The 9,562-nt window shown below is 53.9% G+C and overlaps 1 pseudogene; it reads right to left on the bottom strand.

Moving 5' to 3' along the window:
- Nucleotides 1-2,937: 2,937 nt before the first annotated feature.
- LOC108539326 (myotubularin-related protein 5-like) lies at nt 2,938-8,355 on the bottom strand (annotated as a pseudogene).
- Between the last annotated feature and the right edge of the window lie 1,207 nt (nt 8,356-9,562).

Below are 9,562 nucleotides of genomic sequence, written 5' to 3'. Positions count from 1 at the left end.
TTTTTTTTTTTTTTTTTTTTTTTTGAGACGGAGTCTCGCTCTGTTGCTCGGGCTGGAGTACAGTGGCCGGATCTCAGTTCACTGCAAGCTCCGCCTCCCGGGTTTATGCCATTCTCCTGCCTCAGCCTCCCGAGTAGCTGGGACTACAGGCGCCCGCCACCTCGCCCGGCTAGTTTTTTGTATTTTAGTAGAGACGGGGTTTCACCATGTTAGCCAGGATGCTCTCGATCTCCTGACCTCGTGATCCACCCGTCTCGGCCTCCCAAAGTGCTGGGATTACAGGCTTGAGCCACCGCGCCCGGCCTGGTTTTGTTTTTAAAGACAGGGTCTAGCTCTGTTGCCCAGGCTGGAGTGCAGTAGTGCAATCACAGCTCACTGCAGCCTCGACCTTCTGCAAGATTTTTTTTTTTTTTTGAGACGGAGCCTATATCTGTCGCCCAGGCTAGAATGCAGTGGTGCGATCTCAACTCACTGCAACCTCCGCCTCCCGGGTTCACTCCATTCTCCTGCCGAGTAGCTGGGACTACAGGCTCCCACCACAACGCCCGGCTAATTTTTTGTGTTTTTGGTAGAGACGGGGTTTCACCGGGTTAGCCAGGATGGTCTCGATCTCCTGATCTCGTGATCCGCCCGCCTCGGCCTCCCAAAGTGCTGGGATTACAGGCGTGAGCCACTGCGCCCAGCCTTTGCAAGGTTTTGAAACGTGTTTATACCTTCACAAAAGCTGACACCTGCTTACTGCAACAAGTAAATTATTTTAAAAGGGCTGAGGCACTTTGAGCGGAGAAAGGAAGAGGTGAATGAGAGGGAGATGGGGAAGCACTAAGAACAAAATCCAGCCCCTTCCCCCTTTCCCGAGCTGCCTCCTAAACTGTCTCGGAGCTCTCCTCCGAGCTGCCTTCCATGTGAGTTTCCTAAGCTGTCTCAAAGCTCTCCTCCTGCCTCTGTGAGTTTCCTGTAGCTGCTGTGTCAAATTGCCAGCAACTTGGTGGCATAAAACAAGACAGATGTATCATCTTATAGCTCCAGAGGTCAGAAGTCTAAGATTAGTATCACTGAGCTGAAGTCAAGGTGTGGCAGGGCCGCCCCCTCTGCAGGCTCTCAGGGGAATCCTTCCTGGCCTCTGCCAGCCTCTGGTGGCTCCAGGTGTTCCTTGGCTTGTGGCCGCATCACCCCAGTCCCTGCCTCCATGGTCACACTGCCTTCCCTGCTTCTGTGTGTGGTGGTGTCTCCCTCTGCCTCCCTCTTGTATAATAAGAACACTTGTGATCATATTTAGGGTCCATTGCATAATCCAGGATGATCTCCCCATCTCCAGAACCTAATTTAGTCACTGCTGCAAAAGTTTAGTCACCTCTGCAAAGTCTGTTTATTGCCATATAAAGTGAGATTCGCAGGTTGCAGGGGTTAGGGAGTGGATGTCTTTGCAAGGATATTAATTAGCCCACCCTATCCTCCCTGCTCCAGCCCCACCAGCCTGCCAGGGCTCCTGAAACCACCTACATCCCTTCCACCCCTGCCTCCTCAAGCCCTGGCTTTGGCTCTGTCCTCTGCTGAGATGCTTTTCCCGAACTCTGGCTCTTTCTTATTCCCCCGAGCTCAGTTTAAACATCACCTCCTTGAAGACAACCTCTGGCCTATTCCAAGACAAGAGCTGTGCCGAGTTACCCTTTGTGCCTGGCACATAGTAGTTGCTCAGTGCAAAAGTGTTGGTGACTGAGAGGCATAGAAACCCTCTGAGCACTTGACAGCCCTAAAGGGGAAGCCGGGCTTCCTGATGCCTGGAACATTCCTTGAGCCCTTCTCGCCTTTGTTCTCCCACAACTGGGCAGAGGCTTTGTTGACAGCCCCTGCCCCTTCAGACACCAGTAACAGCCATCCGTGTTGGGCAGAGTTTGAGGTCTGTGTCCGCACTGGCCTAGGCCTCAGGAGATGGGGCCTTGTTTTTTTTCCCACCAAAGTCCATAGAGTAGGATGGGATGGGGAGGGGAGGGGAAAGGAGTGGCAGCACACATGTCTAGCTTTTGCTGCCGGCCCTGGACAAGAAAGGTCACTGAAGGGACAGCGTCTCAGGGCCCAGCTCAGCAACATCTGGCTCACAGCCTGCCTTCCCAGCATGTCCCAGAGGCCCTCGAGGACAGAGTGGCAGGTGACAGCACTGACATTAGTGCCAAACTTCCTGGGCCACTGCCACCCACCGGGAGGGGCTTTGGGGAAGGCATCTGGCCTTTCTATGTCCAGTATAATAAAAATAAGAGTTGACTTTTATGGAGCACTGACTCAGCTCCAGGCTGTGCTCATTCAGTCCTCGCAGTCACTGAGATAATGGCCTTCAGTGTGTAGAACCATTCGTGGCAGCTGATACGTGCCCAAGAAACACTGACTTATTTCCCGGGGGAAATTCTTTGAAGGTTCTTGGTGTCCATCTGAACACAGAAAATGGAAGAGGGGAAAGATGGAGGGGGGTGGGGGAGGGAGAGAGGGACCAGGCTGCAGGGTCAAATATACTGGAATAAATGCTTCACTTCCCTGGAGGTGATTTCTGGATGATTTGTCTTGCTCCGGATGATTTATTTGTTTGTTGATTTATTTGGCATTAGCTCTCTGTTTATATAGACTCTGGTTCTAGAAACAACTCGCCGGCAGCCGGCTGGCTGGACCAGCACATGCTGACTGGGCTGGACTATTGACAGGCCCATTGTGGGCTGTACCTTGGCCACCTCCAGGGACAGTGCTCAGCTGTGACCCCAAAATAAGTTAGGGCCAGCTGGGTGGGGCGGGATGGGGCAGGGACGGGGGCTGTATGCACCATGTGCTGGGGGCTTGGGGCCTCAATATTGTCAAGGGCTGGAGCAGTAAAGATGGCTGAGGTGGCCCTGCCCACCCCTAGTGGTCAGTAACAACTAGAAGCAGAGCAGCTGGGCAGGGCCGGGAGGCTCAGGCGTCCAACAGGCAGCTCTGGATCCGGTCCACCCACTGCTGGGCCAAGGGCCTATCCTGGGTACAGAAGTTGTAAGCGCAAATTGTCTTCACGTCAAAGAAGGTTTTGTCCCACAAAGACCTGCACAGCAGCTGGCCCCTGCATTCCCCCTTCTCCTCGTACAGCATCCCCAGTTCAATGCGCTCAGAGTCAGAGTCAAGCAGGAAGGTCCAGAATGGCGGGACATATGGTGGCAGCCGAGGAAACTACAGTAGAACTGGCTGAACTCAAACTCCAGGGGGAACTGCAGATGGGTCTGGTGTTACACAGTCCAGGAACTGCAGGAAGGCAGGTGTGAACCTGCTGCTCTGCCCAGCCAGAGTGTGGGCCCCACAGTGGCTGAAGTGATGACCGAAGGACAACTACTCCTTCTCCACCAGCAGGCGGAAGCCCTCCAGCGTGCAGAAGAAGGGGTCTGAGAGCAGCTGCACCAAGTATACCACCTGGGTGGTTATGTCCCAGCCATCCTCTAGGCCCACCAGCACGGAGGAGTCTGAATCCAGGACCTCTACCACCAGCACTGACACCTGCAGCAGCTTGCGGATTGGGGTCAGCCGCTCCAAGTCCTCCAGCGAGAGCAGGGAGGAGGCTGGGCCGGGCTCAGCAGTGGGGCAGCCCAGGACACATGCCTTCAGTGCTTCTTGAAGTTGGCCTTCACCTGCTGTGTCTCGAATACCTCAATGGGCACCAGCTCCCACTGCCGCAGGGGGTCCGGCTGCACACCCTTGAGCTGGGCTTTGTTCCCGAGAATGTAGAGGGCTGCTCATGGCAGCCACAGGAAGCCAGGGTGGGCGAGGGAGCCCTGTTGCCTGGGGTGGGGCCAGTGTATCTCTGCCAGCTTGCCAGGAGCCCATATCGGCACCAAGCCCACTGCTGCGCCCACTGGTCTGGACACTGCCCCACTTACTTCGGGATGCAGTCTGTCTGGAGGGCAAGGTCTCCACGGGGTTGGACAGTGTGATGACCCTGGCTCTGGGGCTGGGAACGTGACTGCCCATGTGGGCTGAGGAGAAGCCGCTAAGCACGTTGCATCCCGATGCGTTGGCATAGCGGGGCATGGAACTGATCACAGCTTGCAGGTACTTCTCCTGCTCCAGGCTGCTCGAGTCCACCTGGGACTGGCCTGGAGAAGGTGCATTCTGGGCCTTGAAGAGGCTGAGGACACCTCTGCCCTGCAGGCCCCCAGAGTGCAGCAGCACTGCCTTGGACCACCCACTGCACCAGCAGACCATGAGGAAGCGGTTGTGGCGGTAGCAGCGGGACACCCACTGCAGGGCGTTGTCCTGGACACCCTGGGACACAACCAGCAGCCCTGGGTAGCTGCGGCAGATGGTGGTCAACATGCGGTTGACCAGAGAAATGCGAAAGGGCATTGGCCCAGCTCAGGCTGCTGCTCAGGGTGCCAGCCCGAGGTGCTGGTAGTCGCGGCAGCAAGCCTCTTCCACCAGGATGCTGATGGTCATGCGGTCTGAGGGTTTCAGAGCTGAGGACGGGGTCAGCGTGCTGGGCTCCAGCTCCTCTGACACTGAGATCTTGTCCCCCTGGTCCTCAGTGGGTCGCTGGCCCTGGTGCTCCAGCTTGGGGGGTTGTACGTCTTGCGAGTGACATGCTGGCGCCCTATGGTCTTCTTGGTGTTCTTGACCAGGTTGCAGGACAGGGTTCTGAGGGAAGGACCCTTGTCCTTGGTGACTCGGGGTGGCCGGCCGAGTGTATGGACAGAGCCCAGAGTGAACGCCAAGGTGGCTCTGACGTCCGGCGGGTCCCGCAGCTTATGCAGCTGCCTGTGGAAGTTGCTCTGGATGATTTTTAAAGCTCCCTTTGGCCAGGCGCAGTGGCTTATGCCCATTATCCCAGCACATTGGGAGGCTGAGGCAGGAGGATCCCTTGAGCCCAGGAGTTCAAGACCAGCCTGGGCAACATAGGGAGACCCCCATCTCTACAAAAAAATAAAAAAGTTGTCTGGCTGTGGTGCTGGACGCCTGTAGTCCTGGCTACTCAGGAGGCTGAGGTGGGAGGATCACTTGAGCCCAGGAGTTTGAGGCTGCAGTGAGCTGTGATCATGCCACTGCCCTCCAGCCTGGGTGACAGAACAAAACGCTGTCTCTGAAATAAATAAATAAATGAATAAATAAATAAATAGTCTTCATTCTTGTTTGTTTTGGGAGGCTGACGAACGGCTGACCTGTCTTTGGTGAAGGGACCAGCCTGCGGGCATGGAAACTTAAAAAACTCACCCAGACAGAAAGGAACTGCTCGCTCTCAGAGCACAGCAGACAGTTTCTGCTGGAACTGGTGGAACCTGGGATCTAAGTCAAGTGGGGAGTTGCCATGGTTCTTTGAAGAAATGGCTTGAGTATGACCTTCACCCCAGAGTAGAGACAAAAAAACAGGACCGATGGACTCCCAAGAACAGGAGTCATTCTGTCACTTATGATGAACAAAATTTTTTATATATATATATGTGTGTGTGTGTGTGTGTGTGTGTGTGTGTGTGTGTGTGTGTGTGTGTGTATTTGAGACAGAGTTTTGCTCTGTCACCCAGGCTGGAGTGCAGTGGTGCAATCTTGGCTCACTGCAACCTCTGCCTCCTGAGTTCAAGGCATTCTTCTGCCTCAGCCTCCAGAGTAGCTGGGACTACAGGTGTGTGCCACCACACCTGGCTAAATTTTGTAGTTTTAGTAGAGATGGGGTTTCATCATGTTGGCCCGGCTGCTCTCGAACTCCTGACCTCAAGTGATCTACCTGCCTTGGCCTCCCAAAGTGCCGGCATCATAGGCGTGAGCCACCATGTCCAGCCCAAATGGCATTTTTAAATGATCTCTATAAGGGTTGAAGTTTTATCTGAAGCTACTTCACGTCATGCTAGAAAAGTGATCCCATTAAGATAAGCACGGTAGGTGCTGGGGTGGGAAGCAAAAGCTCTTGGTGGGCTTTGTTTCCCAAGTGCTCACACCCTGGGGCATTCCTGCCACTCTCCTCCCTCCTCAAAGCTTCCTCTGGGAGCCCAAGTGCCCGACGCTAAACCCTAACAATGAGGGCAATGTGGGGTGGAAAACACGGTCTGTCTTCTTCGCCCTGGGAATGGAGCTGAATTTCCAATGGGAAGGGTTCGGTTGTCTCTCTCACCTCCTCTGGAGGAAGAAGCTGGGGTGAGAGACAAGAATTCAGCCTCAGAGCACTTTCTTTGTAGGGTGAGAAAGCCCTGGGTGTTAGGATCACAGAATCAGAGATTAGATTAGATTAGATTAAAGTTCAACCATTACTAAGCCTGTCTGTATCCCATGCTCCATGAATGAGGGGTCCTGTATTCCTTGTTTCTGCTGTGGTCCCAGTGCTCAGACAGTGCTTGGCATACAGCAACCACTCACTAAATAGTTGAATGGATGAATGGATGCCTCACTTTCCTCATTTATACAACAGAAATCATGGTACCCCCCTGTATTCACTATCAGTTGCTATGTAACAAATTAGCCCCAAATTACTTGGTGGCTTAAAACAACAGTCACTTTATTCCCGCTCATAATTTCCATGGGTCAGGAATTTGGGATTTTTTTTTAAGACGGAGTTTTGCTCTATCGCCCAGGCTGGAGTGCAGTGGTGCGATCTCGGGTCACTGCAACCTCTGCCTCCCTGGGTTCAAGCAATTCTCCTGCCTCAGCCTCCCCGGTAGCTGAAAATACAGGTGTGTGCCACCCCACCCGGCTAATTGTTTATATTATTAGTAGAGACAGCACTTTGCCAGGTTGGCCAGGCTGGTCTCAAATTCCTGATCTCAAGTGATCTCCCACCTTGGCCTCCCAAAATGCTGGGATTGCAAGCGTGAGCTGCTGTACCTGGCCAGAATCTGGGATTTTGTGCGGCTCTGTCTCAGGGTCTTTCCTGCCACTGAAGTCAGACAGTGGCTGGAGTCAGAACAGGAGGGGACTGGCCAGGCGTTTCTCTCTCTTCATGGAGTCTCGGGGCTTCTCCAGCGGTTGGCTTTGGGCTTCCTCACACCATGGTTGCCCCAGGGCTCCCAGGCAAGTGTTCTGGTGAGGAAAGTGGAAGCTACTTCAATGCTATAACCTAGTCTGAGAAGTCACAGAGCGTCACTTCTGCCACAGGCCCAGGCCCATCTGGATTCAAGAGGAGGGAACATGGACTCTGCTTCCAATGGGAGGAGTGTCGGTGTCCCATGGTAGGAGCACGTGGGGTGGGGGAGCTCATGGTCATCTTTGGAGGTTCGGTCTGCCGCTGCTAGGAGGAGGCCAGACTGACATTCGAACCCAGGCAGGCCGAATGCAGGCCCTGACTCTGCATCACCGCTGCACGGGCTGCCCCGGGAGAGGCCAAGTCTCTCAAAGACCTGAAGCAGAGCTACGCGTCCTACGCAGTGAGGCCCACAGCAAATACCCTTTGCAAATACAAGATGCCTGGGTTCGTTTACCGTGGCTGTCCTAACAAAGCACCACAAAGTGGGTGGCTTCAAACAACAGAAATGGTCTCCTTACAGTTCCAGAGTCCAAAAGGCTAAGACCACAGTGTGGACCGGGCCATGCCTTCTCTGAGGGCTCTAGGGAGGGGCCGTCTTTGCTTCTCCCAGCCTCCGGGGTTGCTGGGAATCGGGGGTGTTCCTTGGCTTGTACATGCACCACTGCAGCCTCTGCCTCGGCTTTTACTCGGCCTCCCCGCTGCCTGTCTGTGTCTGCATCTCTCCTCTTCTTACAACGACATCAGCCGGATTGGACCAGGACCTACCCTAATCCAGTATGATCTCATCCTAACAAATGACATCTGCACAGTTCCTCTTTCCAAACAAGGTCACACACTGAGGCTCTGGGTGGACATGAATTCTGGGGACATGATTCAACTCACAATGGCCCTGTCTGATTTCCCAGTCATGCCCTGCCTATGTTCCCAGCCCCTCATGAGGCTCCACACAGCCCTTTAAATGGGGGGACATGGCTCCTGGGTCACTGAGCACATCCAGGAGGATGCAACCAGCCTCAGAGGGCCTAAAACGCTGAGACCAAGCGGCAGTGGCCACCTTCACTGGGGAGTAAGGTCGAGGAGGGGAGACAGACAGAGGGCCTTTGGTGGTCTGCCAGCTCCTCCCTCACTTCCCACCTGTCACAGGACTTCTTCCGGTCCAGCCGGCTCTGCTCCTTGGTTGACCCTCCAAAGCACAGTGCGTCCTCTCCGGGGATGGCTCTATTAATAACCCTCATGTGGATGTTCTGGGACGGCCATTCATGCTTCCTGTCCTCACGTGTGGCCCCCACTCTACACCATTCATGAGAGTGACCCCCAGGCGTGGCTGGCTCCCTCCCTTTCTCCACCGCCAGCACGTCTGCAGGATCCAAGGTGCCGTGTGTTTGCTGTTCACAGCGACCCATGAGTGAGAGGCGGCCGTGTTCACACCATAGTTTAAGTTAACGATGCCCAGCTGGGACGTGCGCTGTGTGGCCCTCCTCAGGGACTACAGTGTGGCAGAAAAAAACACCCTGAGCTTCCTCTCTTCTCTTTCTCCTGCTGATATTTTGCTGCCCCCCCAACAATCGTTGAATCCAACGTAAGCTGTAAAAGGCAGCCTCATGAGTGCTAAGCAGGGGAGGGAAGGATGGAGAGGGGTCTGCAGGGGCAACTGAAGATTCCTAGCATGAAAGGCAACCACTATCTATCAAGGATATTCATCCATCTAATGGGGATAATAATTTATCCTAGGGCTATTGCTAAGGCTGAGTTAATACAGCTGAAGTGTACTAACAAGGTTAATGGCGCCCACCTGAGTTCAAATCTTTGCACACGTCCTCACCTAAATGTAAAAACTCAACAAAGAATGCAAATGAAGCCATGACTCACTCCTTCAACATTACTAGGAGACAGAACCCAAAAAACTTCAAATAATCTGCAGGTAGGAAAAAACCACCAAATACCAGCAGACCTCCCGCTGCCACTATAGGTCATAAGCAGGGTCAACAGGGCAAGGGAGGCTTAAAGGACTCAATACAGGCCGGGCATGGGGGCTCACACTGGTAATCCCAACCCTTTGGGAGGCAAAGGTGGAAGGATCACTTGAACTCAGGAGTTCGAGACCAACCTGGGCAACGTGGTGAAATCCCGTCTCTACAAAAAAAAAAAAAAAAAGAAAACCGCCCCCTCCCAAAATTAGCCAGACATAGTGGTGCATGCCTATAGTCCCAGCTACTTGGGAGCCTGAGCAGGGAGGATCACTTGAGCGCAGGAGGTCAAGGCTGCAGTGAGCTGTGATCATGCCACTGCACTTCAGCCTGGGTGACAGAGCAAGACCCTGTCTCAAAAAGCACAAAACAAAAAAACCTGTACATGGATTTTAAAAATACGGATTAAAACATGTAAACACAAAGGGCCGGGCGCGGTGGCTCAAGCCTGTAATCCCAGCACTTTGGGAGGCCGAGACGGGTGGATCATGAGGTCAGGAGATAGAGACCATCCTGGCTAACATGGTGAAACCCCGTCTCTACTAAAAAATACAAAAAACTAGCCGGACGAGGTGGTGGGCGCCTGTAGTCCCAGCTACTCGGAAGGCTGAGGCAGGAGAATGGCGTAAACCTGGGAGGCGGA

This window comes from Rhinopithecus bieti, unplaced genomic scaffold (assembly GCF_001698545.2).
Source record: "Rhinopithecus bieti isolate Rb0 unplaced genomic scaffold, ASM169854v2 scaffold_16234, whole genome shotgun sequence".
Taxonomy (NCBI): Eukaryota; Metazoa; Chordata; class Mammalia; order Primates; family Cercopithecidae; genus Rhinopithecus; species Rhinopithecus bieti.
The sequence above is the reverse complement of the archived record's forward strand: the minus strand, read 5'-3'. Positions and strand labels throughout refer to the sequence as shown.